Source organism: Aotus nancymaae, unplaced genomic scaffold, assembly GCF_030222135.1.
Source record: "Aotus nancymaae isolate 86718 unplaced genomic scaffold, 86718_ANA_hifiasm-v0.15.2.pri h1tg000051l, whole genome shotgun sequence".
NCBI lineage: Eukaryota > Metazoa > Chordata > Mammalia > Primates > Aotidae > Aotus > Aotus nancymaae.
In genome coordinates this window covers 12,776,578-12,790,825 of record NW_026988465.1, presented here as the reverse complement: position 1 = coordinate 12,790,825, position 14,248 = coordinate 12,776,578, and the positions used below count along the sequence as shown (strand labels likewise).

Sequence of the window (14,248 nt, the reverse complement as noted above, 5' to 3'; positions counted from 1 at the left end):
GATGATGGAAAGAGCATCAGAAACTCGAATCTGCCGCACTCCTGGCTTGGAAGATACAGGAAGGGGCTGTGAGTCAAGGGATGGAGGCAGCCTCACAAGCTAAAAAAGTCCAGGAAGTGGATCCTTCCCTAAACCTTCCAAAAGGAACACAGTCCCGCCAACATCTTGATTTTAGGATTCCTGACCTCTAGAACTGAAAGATAAAAATAAATTTGTGTTATTTAAGGACTGTGTTTATGGTCCTTTGTTTCAGCAGCACTGGGGAACTTACCATTCTATTTAAAACCGTCTCGTTATCCTCTCCTCATTGACCTACTTCATTTCTCTCCATAGCCCATGTCATCCTCTCACTGTTATTTTTATATTTCACGTTTATTTGTTTATTGTCTCTCTCCTTTTGCTATAATAGAAGCCATGAATCCAGAACTTTTCTTCATTTACTCTCATATCTCCAGGGGCTGGAATAGTGCCTGGCATACAGCAGGAACTCAATGAACGTGTGTTGAATTAATGAATCAATGACCGTCCCCTCCTTCTCTGCATTTGAGATATTAGAAATGAAGGGATCAGACTCTTTCCTGATGCTGTATTAATAAGTTTAATTAGCGTAACAGTAATTCACTCATACCATATATGAAGCTTCCAAACCACCTTTGCTGTGCTGCCAGATGCCCAAGCTGCACCAAGTCTATTATTGGCTGAAACAATGGCTTCCCCTGCAAACACCTGCAACTCCCTTTCCCCTCCCTCTCCTGAGACCTTCAGTTTTTACTGGTTATCTCAACAATGGGTCAGACCAGACATTTAAATGCTGCTGAATGTTACCCACGGTCATCTTTCTCAACAGAGTTTACATTGGCCTCTACAGGCAACTTCTTTTTCTCTCTTTCTCTCAACTATTTCTCTAGAGAATAATAGCTCACATATGTTGGGGGCTTACTATGTGCCTCTGCATAAGCTGTCCTAAGTGCTTTATATGCACATGTTTATTTAATCTTCACATCTATGAGAGAGGGGCTCCTCTTTGACCCTATTTTACAGATGGGAAAACTGAGTAGGGGAGAAAAAATTGATTTACTCAGAGTCATGCAGCTGGGAAGGTCTGAGCTCAGATCTGAACCCAGGCAGTCTTGTGTCAGAACTCACCTTGCTAATTTCTTTTCTTCTTCTTTTTTTTTTTTTTTAACAAAAGAAAGAGGTTTATTGGAATTTCAGTTCCATGTGGCTGGGAAGGCCTCACAATCATGGTGGAAGGGGAAAGGCACATCTCACGTGGTGGCAAACAAGAGAAGAAAGCTTGTGCAGGAAAACTCCCCATTATCATAGCCATCAGATCTCGTGATTCTTACTCACTATCAGGAGAACAGCATAAGAACTATCTTCCCCCATGATTCAATTACCTCCCACTTGGTCCCTTCTACAACACATGGGAATTCAAGGTGAGATTTGGATGGGGACACAGCCAAGCCATATCATTCCGCCCCAACCCCTCCCAAATCTCATGTCCTCACATTTCAAAACCAATCATGCTTTCCCAACAGTCCCCCAAAGTTTTAACTAATTTTGGCATTAACTCAAAGTCCACACTCCAAAGCCTCATCTAAGACAAGGCAAGTCCCTTTCACCTATGAACCTGCAGAATCAAAAGCAAGTTACTTACTTTCTATCTAGAAAGTATCTACATTGTATCTACAATGGGGGTAAATGCATCAGGTAGAGACAGCCATTCCATATGTGAAAAATTGGCCAAAACGAAGGGCCTACAGGCCCCATGCAAGTCCAAAGTCCAGCAGAGTGGTCAAATTTTAAAGCTCCAAATGATCTTTGATTCCGTGTTTTGCATCCAGGTCATGCTGGTGCAAGAGGCAGGTTCCCACGGTCTTGGGCAGCTCTGCCCTTGTTCGCTTTACTAATTTCCACCCCTGACTTTTCTTTCAGGAGGATTCTGACAGATCACATCCTGTTTACAACATTTTTTTTCTCTCCAACCAGTCCACAGACACATTTCCCAGGCATTCTCTTGGGGTTTTAAGGAGATCAATAAATAACATCCCTCTCTTCAGAATCCCAATTCAGAACTGTCTTAGTCTCTCTGGACTGCTATAACAAAATATCGTGCACCAAGTAGCTTGCAAACAACAGAAATTTATTTCTCGCAGTTTTGGAGGCTGGGAAGTCCAAGAGCAAGGCAGATTTGTTACATGGTGAGGGCCATGTCTCGGTTCATTGATGGCCATTTTCTCACTATGAACTAACATGGTAGAAGGGGCAAGATATCTCTCTGGCACCTTTTTTATAAGGGCATGAGTCTCATTCATAAGGATTCTTCCTCCCTGACCTAATCACTTCCCAAGACTCCCACCTCCTAAAGCTACACACTGGGGGTTGGGATTTGACCTAGAACTTAGAAGGGAGGGACACAAACATTCAAACCATAACAAGAAGTGATAGAGGGATAGAGAGGATCTGATAGGTGGAGATCAAAATCTGAGCTTCATCCTGATGAATTCCAGGTTAGAAGTTGTGGTTATAGTGTAAGTGACCAAGCAGGCCTGTGAATACCTCAGCTGTACTGCCCCCTGACCCTGCTCCCCAGTCTAGACTTTGGTACACTCCACATGAAAGAAAACTCTGGTCCACAGAGTTGGCACATTTACCCAGCATTACGGTTTCATCCTGGACAGAGACTGAGAGAAACAGAAAAAAGTGAAAGCTCCAGGTTTTAGGTTTTGATCTTTCAACAGCACCACCCAATTGTGCTCATTTTCAGGGGCTGCCGTAACAGGTGCCTGATAGGAACAGGAACTTATTCCCTCATAGCTCTGACAAGCAGAAGTCCAAAATCAAGGTGTTAGTAGGACCACACTTCCTCGTTCAGCATCTAGTGGCTGTCAGCATTCTTGGACTATGGCTGCGTCACCTCAGTCCCTATCTCTGTGGGACAGAGGAATGGTCCTGTGAGGACACAGCAAGAATGCGGCCATCTGCAAGTCAAAGAGAGGTCTTCAGAGAAACCAGCCTTGTCAGCACCTTGACCTTGGACGCCCAGCCTAGAACTGTGAGAAACTAACTTTCTGTTGTTTAAGTCTCACAGTCTGTGGTATTTTGTTACAGAAGTCCTAACAGACAAATGACACCTCTTTATCTCGGAATTCTTAATCTCACTGCAAAGACCCCTTTTCCAAATAAGGTAATATTAACACTTGCCAAGGATGAGGACTTAATATGTTTGAACTGCTGTTATTCAACGTACACTGAAAATCAGGGACACGAGCCGTCAACTCATTTCTCCTCCTGGGGAGAAGTGGATAAGGGGAGAGACAAGAGATGAGGGCTGTGCTTACTTGCTGATCTAGTCGTAGTCCTGGGACCGTGAGGAGCAGGCAGTGAACGCTCCCCCAAATGCCTCCCACAAACCACTGGTGCGTCAAAAGTTTTCTGTTTATTCCTATCCATTTGGAGAACTCCTCACTGATGTCTGACAGTAAGTACTTAGTAAATAACAGGTGCCCTCCCTGACTAAGCCCATTCCTAAAAATCTGCAGGTCCAGCTCATCTTTCTCCAGCACTCAGACAGGCTCTGCCCACCAAATACCAAAAACGGAGGTGAGAAGATCTAGTGTAGCGTGATACACGAATCTTGCCAGAGTCAGAAATCAAGGCGGTGAATGACCCAGGCTAGAATCTACCAACAACAGGATCAGCAACTGCTGAATCAGCAAATAAATATTTTTTGAGCCTGATACTTGGCATGGTGCCATTGATAGACATGGTTCCCAGCCTGCAGCAATCAGAAGTCCGAGACAGACAGTACTGATCTGCACAGGCGTGGTAAGAGCAGGGCAATAGCTGTCGTGTATTAACAAGGGGAGACCCGTTACCAGCTTGTGTTTGTAACACCCAAAGCGCAGACTGAGTAGAAACTGCCTTTAAGTGAGTTTCTGGGAGGCTTATACACTGCAAAAGGAGTGGAGTGAGGTTTTTCCTGGCATAGGACTGAAATCAGGAGTGGGATTCATTATTATTTCTGCCCCAGCACCTCAGTACCCTTTCTACCGCACTGCCTTCCAAAGTAGCCTATACGAGAATGGTGGGAATTCTATAGATTTTGGGAAAATAAATGAACCATATTTTTGAGCATCTGCTATGAGTAAGGCACAAGGCAAGCTAGAAAACACCAAGCAATACAGACTCGGCAACCAACAAGAATGTGTGGACCCCAAGTCAGTGTCATTGGTGCAAATAGCTGATCTGTTTGCCATGTGGCCGGAACCAAAAAACAAACAAACAAAAAACACACAGGCATCCAGTCTTATGTGTGATGTTCAGTGCTTTATCTGCGTTATCGCTACTCATGCCATGAATTAGGTAGCATCATCTCTATCTTAAAGATGAGGCCGAGAAGCCAGGCACCGTGGCTCACGCCTGTAATCCCAGCACTTTGGGAGGCTGAGGCAGGCGGATCACGAGGTCAGGAGTTCAAGACCACCCTGACCAACATGGTGAAACCCTGTCTCTACTAAAAATACAAAAAAAAAAAAAAAAAATCAGGTGGGCGTGGTGGCAGGCACCTGTAATCCCAGCTACTTGGGAGGCTGAGGCAGGAGAATTGCTTGAACCCGGGAGTTGGAGGTTGCAGTGAGCCAAGATCGTGCTACTGCACTCCAGCCTGGGCGACAAGAGCAAGACTCCAACTCAAAAAAAAAAAAAAAAAAATGAGGCTGGGAGACTCAGAACGACCATCACGAACAACTGACATTTGTTGAGCTCTTACTGAATGCTAAGCAATTTCAGTGCATCGTGTCAGGTCACCGTGTGGTAATGCAGTGGTTAAAAAGGGAGCAGATTCAGGGAGCTAGACTGCCTGGTTCAAATCCCAGCTGTGCCGCCTTGACAGTGGGGTAACTGTGGGAGAGTTACCCGTGTGCTTCCATTGCATTCTTGAAAATGGGATACTAATACTGCCTAGTTTGCAGGATTGTTGAAAGGACCAAAGGAGTGAGTACTTGTAAAGCACTTACAACAGTACCTATCCCTTGGAAGGCACTTGGCAGACGCTAGTTATCTCTGGAATAGGTATTTGTTTTGAATGTTAGAAATTTCTTTATTATTACTTATTCTTATTAAGCACCAGCTTAATACTGCAGAAAATTTCAGCTCACCCTTAATAACCCGCTTTCTTTTCCCCCACCTGAATTCTTGATCAAGAGTTTTCCAAGTAAAGATGTGTTCTTCTCTCTTCTGTATAAAACTTCATGAAATAAAGCAAAAGATTGTGTACATCTTGCTGGAAAATGCTGCCCAGGGCTCTGGTGACGGTGGCTGCCCGGGCTCCCTTCACTGTCCGGTGCTGAAAGACTCTTGGTCATGAATTGTCTCTTCACAAAGCAAGTCCACCACTTGCTGGGTTTATCATTCTGAGGGTCAAAAACCTTCTCACCAAGTCCGAGTCCAGTCTGTTGACTTAGCTGTTGTAAACAGCTCTCATCACTTCATCTTCCTGCTTGTTTGGATGTTTGGCATTAATTACGTTAAGTGAAAAACGAGGCTCTCCAGGAGTGGGAAAATTAGTGATTCCCAATGTATAGATTTCTTTCTTATCTTGGATTTTGGAATTGCACTTTTGGAGTCTCTTCAAACACTCAGAAATGTAGAGAGTTATATATATCAAGGTCCTAGTAGTTTCATTCTTAATTTCACAGTTTTTGAAGAAGACATTGGACTCGAAGTAATAAATGGCTTTATCCACAATATCTGTATCTTTGTCTCTCTAGGGGCAGGTCCCTTGAATTGACTTCAGATGGGTAACAGTGCCATGTTTACAGTGAATTTGGTGTCAGCCTCCATGAGAGAAGAGTGGTAAGCCGGCATCTTGGCGGCGCCTGGGTTTCAACCCAGAGGAGCAGGATCGCCAGAACAGGTATTTTAGGAGAGGTAGCTGGGGCTTTGGAGGCTTATTAATGCCAAGGTCACACAGACGATAAGAAGAGGAGGGAACTAGGCCACAAAGCTGCTGCCTCTCTCACAGCTAATACACGGGAGAGCCAAATGGCAGACTCCAGCTCCACCACGCCACACACACACGCGTGGACCAATGTCCTATCCCACAGACTGTTGGTGGCAGAGCCGGGATTAGAACCTAGGCTAGCTCTAAGTTTCTCTCCTCCAACCCCCTCTCAAATCCCCTTCTTATCTTGGCCCACTCTGGCTTCCCCCAGATAAGACCTTCCTGGCACGGTGAGCCCTTGAGGTCCTGGTTCTGACCACATGAATAACCAACACCCTCGTGACCAAAGCTGCCATCAGAGCCCTCAGAGACCTGCTCTAACTTTCTGCAACTCAGCTTTGATGTTTTAAAATTACCAACCATTTTGAGAATTATCATATGCAAAACAAGGTACTAAATATCGTTTAATATACAGAGAAATGACAGGTCATTGCTCTCAAAATTTTATTAGCTAATAGAAGAAATAGGCAGGTACACAAATAACACAGAAGCATAAATAAGGTTGGAAGGGGGATGGGAAGGGGCTGACTGTGGTGGAACAAGCCCACCCCTCTGTGGGCTCTAGTTCTGCTGTGGGATGGTTGGGCTCACAGAGCCTCCAGGTCTAGGGAGTGGGAACCAGGCTGCTTTCCAGTTTCATTTCTGTCCACTGAGGAGGTAGAGCATGCTGGGACCACTAGGGGCCTCCCTGTAAGGCTTCTGAATGGCTTCAAGGACACTAGGGTCACAGAACAACGCCATTTGGCAGATGGCAGAGGCTGCCTCGGGGAGGAAGAAAGGCTGTCTCTGTTGCCAAGCCAGAGATAAAACATTTTCTCTGAGTTAGAGAATGGGAAGCGTGCCCTGATCTGTTTGGAAGCAATAAACTGGCCCAATATTCCTGTACTTCCTCATCATGTGTAGTAGGTCATAGCCCCTTTTGAACTGTGGACGAGTGCTGCAGAAAAAAGCACCTGGCTCATACAACACATTGCAGAACTCCTGTAGTTTCTCAGAAGCTTTGGGCATCTGAGATTTCCAGTGGGTCCATAAATCCTAGGTTTATGGTGGTGTCCACCCCACATGAGGTGGTTTTAAAAATGCCTGCAAATAGAGGAATTTTCAGGGCAGTGAAACTATAATGGTGGATACATGTCATTATGCCTTCCCGTGGAACCTAAGTGAACCCTAATGTCAACTGTAGACTTTGGGTGATGATGTATCAATGTCGGTTCATCAATTGTAACAAATGCACCATTCCAGCGGGAGATGTTAGTAATAGGGGAGGCTGTGCATGGGTGGGCGCAGGGATTACATGGGAAACCTCTGTACCTTCCTCTCAGTTTTGCTATGCACCTAACAGTGCTCTAAAAAATGAAGTCAGCGTGGCATGGTGGTTCACACCTGTAAATCTCAGCACTTTGGGAGGCTGAGGAGGGAGGATCACTTGAGCTCAGGAGTTTGAGTCCAGCCTGGGCAACAAAGTGAGAAAGTGAGACTTCATCTCTGCAAACAAAATTTTTAAAACCTTAGCCAGGTGTGGTACTCCACACCTATACTATAGACTCAGCTACTTAGGAGACTGGGGCAAGAGGATCAGGATCTTTTAAGCTCAGGAGTTTAGGGTTGCAGTGAGTTATTAATGGTACCACTGTACGCCAGCCTGGGTGACAGAGCAAGATCCCATCTCTAAAAAAAAAAAAAAAAAAAAAATACACACACTTATATATGTATATGTATAATGAAGTCTGTTTTTTATGTCTTTTTTTTTTTAATTTATTTTTAGAGATGGGGCCTTACTATTTTTGCTCAGGCTGGTTTCAAACTCATAGGCTCAAGTGATCCTCCCACCTCAGCCTCCCAAAGTGCTAGAATTAAAGGGTGAGCTGCTGTACCTGGCCAAAGTCTGCTTTTTAAAAAAAGTGGTGGCAAATTCAAAGATAAAGTCTATGCCCCTCATCTTGAGTCTGGGCAAGCTCGTGACTGCTTCTACCAATAGACCATGGCTTCCAAAGCTGGTTCATAAAAACCCATACAGCTTCTACCAGGTTCACTTAGGCTTGTTTTGGGGATGCTCCCTCTGAGAACTCAGCTCCATGCCACGTGGAGAAGCCACATGGAGGCACTGCGTAGGCAGTCCCAGCTGAGCCCAGCTTCTATGGGTTGAATTGCATCTCCACAGAAATGTTAAAGACCTAATCCCCAGTATCTATGAATGTGACCTTATTGGGAAACAGGAACTTTGCAGATGATCAAGTGAGGATGAAGTCACTAGGGTGGGCCCTAATCCAAAATGACTGGTGTCCTTTTGAAAAGGGAGGATGTGGCACAGAGATCACACACACACACACACACACACACAGAGAACATCATGTGGAAATGAAGGCAGAGATCAGGGCGATTCCTCTACAAGCCAAGGAATGCCAAAGGTTGCCAGCCAACGACCAGGAGATAGACAAGAGGCCTGAAACAGACTATTCCTCCCTGCCCTCAGAAGAAATCAACATTGCCAACAACTTAACCTGAGACTTCCAGCCTCCAGAGCTGTGGACAATAAATTTCTGTTGTTTTAAGCCATCCAGGTTGTGGTACTTCATTAGGAAAGCCTTAGGAAGCTAACTCACCATCCTAGGAGTGATTTCTGCCCAGATTCCAGTGCAAGTGAACATGTTATCTCAGAAGAGGATGCTGCAGAACTCAGACACTTGAGTCCCCTGAAGCCATTTAGGTCTTCCCAGCTGAAGCCACACACATCATATGGCAAAGGCAAGCCATGGCTACTGTGTCCTGATTGAATTTCTGACCCACAGAATCCATGAACTTAATAAAATGCTGGTTGTTTGAGGCCACTAAGCATAGGATTGTTTGTTACTCAACAATGGTTAACTGGAGCACTCCTTAAAACTCTGACTTCTGACCAATCTAAATGATGTCCTCTTCCTTCCTTATCTGTGAAGAGGGATGGCCTGATGAATTATTTAAACTAAATGTCCATGGTAATGGCACCATAGAACCTGAGAATTAGAAGGAAACTCGATAACAAGTTTCCTATCGAGTTTCCTTCTAATTCTCAGGTTCTATGATTTAAGCAAAAACAAATTACCCATAGTCCCAACTTCATTGAAATCAAACAGCTTTCATTTTTCCCTTTCAATCCTTGTGCATACATAATTTGCACATAGTTTATTCAAGATTCATTCAACATAGTTAAAATCAGAGTAGACATAATTTTGGAGTCTGGTTTTTCAACTTCGATTTATCATAGCGTTTCAATGTTGCCATATAGTCTTTATATTACTTTAATTGCAAAAATTTTCAGAAGTGATTGTATTTTAATTTACTCAATCATTGTCTTTTTGACCAACATAGAAGTTTTGATGTGAATCTTCTTCAACTGAAATATTTTAATTATTGCTGTAAATTAGGGGTCACTAAACTATGACTTGGGAGCAAAACCACCCACCCTATTTTTCTACTGCCTATGAACTACTAAGTTTCTCAAGTTTTAAGTGGTCAAAAAGATTTAAAATAATATTTTAACACACTAGAAAATTATGTGAAATTCAAAATCCAGTGTCTAAAAAGTTTTATTAGAACACAGCCATGCCCATCTATTTACATATCGTCTGTGATTGCTTTCACAATATGATGGCAGAGTTGAGTGGCTGCAACAGACTGAATGACCCACAGAGACAAATATCATTACTATCTGGCCCTTTACAGAAAACATTTGTCAACTCCTATCCTTAATTTACATCAAACCACCAGCCAGCCCCCACAATCGCATAAGCCAATTCCTTGAAATCAATCTCTTTGTATATGTGATCTCCTGGTTCTGTTTCTCTGGAGAATCCTGACCGACACAGCATCTAACATGCTTTTGTAGAATTAATAAAGCTGCAGTGAAGGAGAAAGATCCTGAAAGTTCAGGAGTGCTGCTGGGCTGTGAGGGCTTCCCTTAGATGAGCCTAGCACACTAGACACATGAGTGTGAGTTTGGAGTCTGATTCAGTTTGATCACAAGGAAGGGAGATCCCCTCAGACCAGGCAGAATTGAAAACTTGTTGGAAGGATACAGAGATGCTCCCAGAATCCAAGGGCAGGAAGCGGGGTGGGGTCTCAGACATCACCAGGCAGCTTCTCTTTCATAACTCTGGTTCTGAAACTACAGAGACCCTCTCTCTTTCCACAAATCCCTTGCTCTCTCCAGTGGAAGGTGAAGTTTTTCTGCCCACCCACAGACCAACATGGCCTCAGGACTCTGTGGTATCACAGCTCTCTTGATCTTCATTTCTCAGTGCTCCAATTATAAACTCCAAGGACAGAGATCTGATTGCCAGGAGCCTGTCATCCACCCCTGGTCCACAGCTACGAGCAGCCAAGGGTCATGTGGCACAAACATGATCACCTTCCCCACCACCCCTAACTAAGTAGACGATGAGGAAGAGTGCCCATTTCACAGGAAGGGTGCTCCAAAATACGTCTACTGCAGACCTGACACCACCCTGTCTTAGTCCACTAAGACTGCCACAGCAAATACCGCAGATGGGGTGGCTTAAACAGAAATATCTTTCTCACCGTTCTGGAGGCTGGAAGTCCAAGATCAAGGAGTCAGAAGGGCCATGTTCTCCTGAGGCCTCTCTCCTTGGCTTGCAGACATCCACCTTCTTGCCGTGTCCTCACATGGCCTTTCTTCTCTGCATGTGCATCCCTGGGGTCTCTTCCTCTCCTTATAAGGACACCGGACATCCTGGATTAGGGCCTCACCTTAATGGCCTCATTTAATCTTCATTACCACTTTAAAAGCCTTCTCTCCAAATACAGCCACACACCAAGGTATGGGGAGTCAGGGCTTCCATACATGAGTTTTGGGGGGGCACCTATAATGGTGAGTTTGATGTGCCACCTGGGCTAGGCTGCAGTACTCAGTTATTCAAGCACCTTTGATGGCACGCCCCTTCTGACAGGGGGACCTCAGTAATTTACTTTTTTAAAAAGTGGGAACGAATATTGCCTCACACAATTTATATGCAGACTGGAAAAGGGGATTAGCGTAGGACATAACTGATAGCCTTTATGATTATTATTCTTTCTCCCAAACGGGCAGGCAGGGCACCCACGTCCTGTGCTTCTGACCCACTCTTGCTTTGTGTCGGATGGCTTTGCTCTTGTCCTCTTCTGACTTGGGTCAATCATGGCATATTCACACGTTACATGGGATAAGTAGGGTATTTTCAACATCAATTTTATTATCCAGTTATGTTAATGGTCCATGAAATAACATGTGAAGAGTCCATTAAACAGTGTGAAAGAGTTTCCATTTCATAAAAATGAGGCAATAATAAGAGAGGCCAATGTAATTCATTGCTGAGCGGGAGAGAGGCTGGCTTTCATCTTCAGATGCCCTTCTAAGAGAAACAACTTTCATAACTTAGAACTCAGCGTTTCAAAAGAATTTGGGGAATGGCTGACCCTTCTAGGCATTCACCAGCAGCGTGTTTCTGACCAAGAAATAATTAAAAGTGTATGGAAAGAAACACAGGAATGACATTTAATAGCTGGTAGTTGAGATAAATTTTTATCTAAAATGTTAATTTTTTTTTCTTTCAACAAACTCTCTCCTGCTCGCTGAGTCCTGCTTCATTGCACAACCACAGTCTGTCAGTCCTGTGCATAACCTGCTTAGAAAGGCTGAAGGGTAATTGCATAAACAGCTTCCACCTAGATCCTCCTCCTGTTCTGAGTCCAGTAGCAGCCCTGCCCCAAGCTCTCAGGAACCTCGGGAACAATGGATTCTAATCCTTGCCTAGGCATGAATCTCTGATGGCTATCTCTTCATTTCTTCAGACTATTTTATGTCATAGATTTATAGATTTCCTGGAATACTTTCCACACTTGGCTTCTGAGACATCGCACTCTCCTGGATTTCCTTGTATTTCCTGGGCTAATACTTCTCGGGAACCTTTGCTGGTTTTTCCCACACCTCCCTGATCATCACCATTGGAGACCGCAGGAGTGGGGTTTGGACTTCTCTTCTTTTTCTATAACCATCCCTTGCATCCAGTCTCACGGCTGTAAATGCCGTCTATAAGCTGACACCTCCTAGATCTAGCCCTCGCCTGGACTCTAGACTTAGATGTCAGCTGCCCACTGAAGTGCCAAACAGGCATCTGAAATCTAACTTTCCCAAAATCAAACTCCTGATCTTCCCCCGAAACCTGCTGCATCTACACTACTTCCCATCTTAATATCAACCGCATCCTTGCAGTTGCTCAAGCCAAGAGTTCTTCATTTCATTCATTTTTCTTTTCATTCCTATCTCCTAATCCGACAGCAAATCCTGTCAACTCTATCTTCAACATATACCTTGAGACTTGCCACTTTTTCCCATCTTCACTGCTGGCATCTTAGTCCAAGCTACCATTATTTCTCATCTTGACTATTTTTTTTTAATAGAGATGGGTCTTGTTATGCCGGGTAGGCTTGGGTGCAGGGGCTATTCAAAGATGTGATCCTGATGCACTATAGCCTCGAACTCCTGGGCTTGAGCGGCCCTCCTGCCTCAGCCTTCATCTTAAGTATTCCTCTGCCTTTGTTCCATCTTAGACTGTTCTCTACAGAGTAGTCAAAGAGCTCCTTTAGATGGTAATCAGACCTTGCTTCTCTTATCAACCTATGAATGGCAGCCATTTCCAGTATAGCAAAAGCCAGAATCTGCCCAGTAACCTCCAGGCCCTGGAGGATTCGGCCTCCCTGCCATCCATCCTCTCACTTCATCTCCTCCTCTCCCCTCCTTCACTCACTCTAGTCACACTCACCTTTTTGCTATTCCTCCACCCATGCCAGGCATGCCCTGCTCTCATATCTTTACTGTCTTGTCAACCTGGATGACATTCTCCCCAGGGGGCCACATGGCTGGTTTCCTTACCTCCTTTTAAGGCCTTGATGAATGTCACCTTCTTTGCATGGCTTTCTCTGGCCATGCTATTTAAAACGACAGCCAACTTCCCAGTCTGTACCGGTATTTCCTGTCCGCCTTCCCTGCTGCATTTTCTCTATGGCCTTGTCATTCGACACACTAGACGTTTTCTTACAAGTTCTGTTTATCTCTGTCTCAACACTGGAACCCCAGGAGGGCAGGGCTTTGTCTGTTTTGCTCACTTTTGCATCTCTAGCACCCAAAACAATTTAATCTGTCGTATGAATATACAAATGATCGTTCCTGCTAGAAATTTTTTAAACCACCTCACATTACAGCGGAGAAAACTGAGGCAAAGCCAATGACAGTTTGCCAAATATCACATAATTTGTTAATGGCAGAATTGAGAGAAGAGCCCAGTTTTCCTGACTCAGAGTCCAGCCTTCCATCAAGTAAAACATCCTCTATCTTCTGGCCAAATGGATTACAACTTTGTGGAACATAAAACATGGTTTCAAATTTCTCTCTAATCATGATACTCAGCATAGTTCAAAGTAATTATAGATGATATTTAATATATTAATTTCAGCCGGGCACAGTGGCTCACACCAGTAATCCCAGCACTTTGGGAGGCCGAGGCAGGCGGATCACCTGAGGTCAGAATTTCAAGACCAGCCTGGCCAACACGGTGAAACCCTGTCTCTATGGAAAATACAAAGGTATCTGAGTCATGTCACCAAAAAGAAAAAAAAAATACAAAAATTAGCCAGGCATGGTGGCCCACGCCCATAATCCCAGCTACTTGGGAGGCTGAGGCAGGAGAATCACTTGCACCCAGGAAGTGGAGGTTGCAGTGAGCTGAGATTACACCACTGCACTCCAGCCTGGGTGACAAAGCAAGACTCAAAAAATAATAATAATTAATTAATTTCAGGGACATTCGGGGCTGGGCGTGGTGGTTCACGCCTGTAATCCAAGCACTTTGGAGGCCAAGGCAGGCGGATCACCTGAGATCGGGAGTTCAAAACCAGCCCGACCAACATGGTGAAACCCTGTCTTATAAAAAAAAATAAAAAATAAAAATTTCAGGGACACTGAACCAGTGACAAATCCAAATAGTTAAGAGTATTATAAAATAACTTGTGTTTCCTTAACTTCTATTTTAGGTTGGGGATCGCGCAGATTGGTTTCATAGGTAAATTGCATGTTGCGGGAGTTTGGTATACAGATTATTTCATCACCCAGGTAATAAGCATAGTAACTGATAAGTAGTTTTTCAATCCTCACCCTCATCCTATCTTCCACCCTCGAGTAGGCCCTGGTGTCTATTGTTCCCTTCTTTG

General features: G+C 44.3%; 1 pseudogene; it reads right to left on the bottom strand.

Annotated features, from left to right (window-relative positions):
* Positions 1–2,928: 2,928 nt before the first annotated feature.
* LOC105733870 (actin-related protein 2/3 complex subunit 3-like) lies at positions 2,929–5,871 on the bottom strand (annotated as a pseudogene).
* Positions 5,872–14,248: the final 8,377 nt, after the last annotated feature.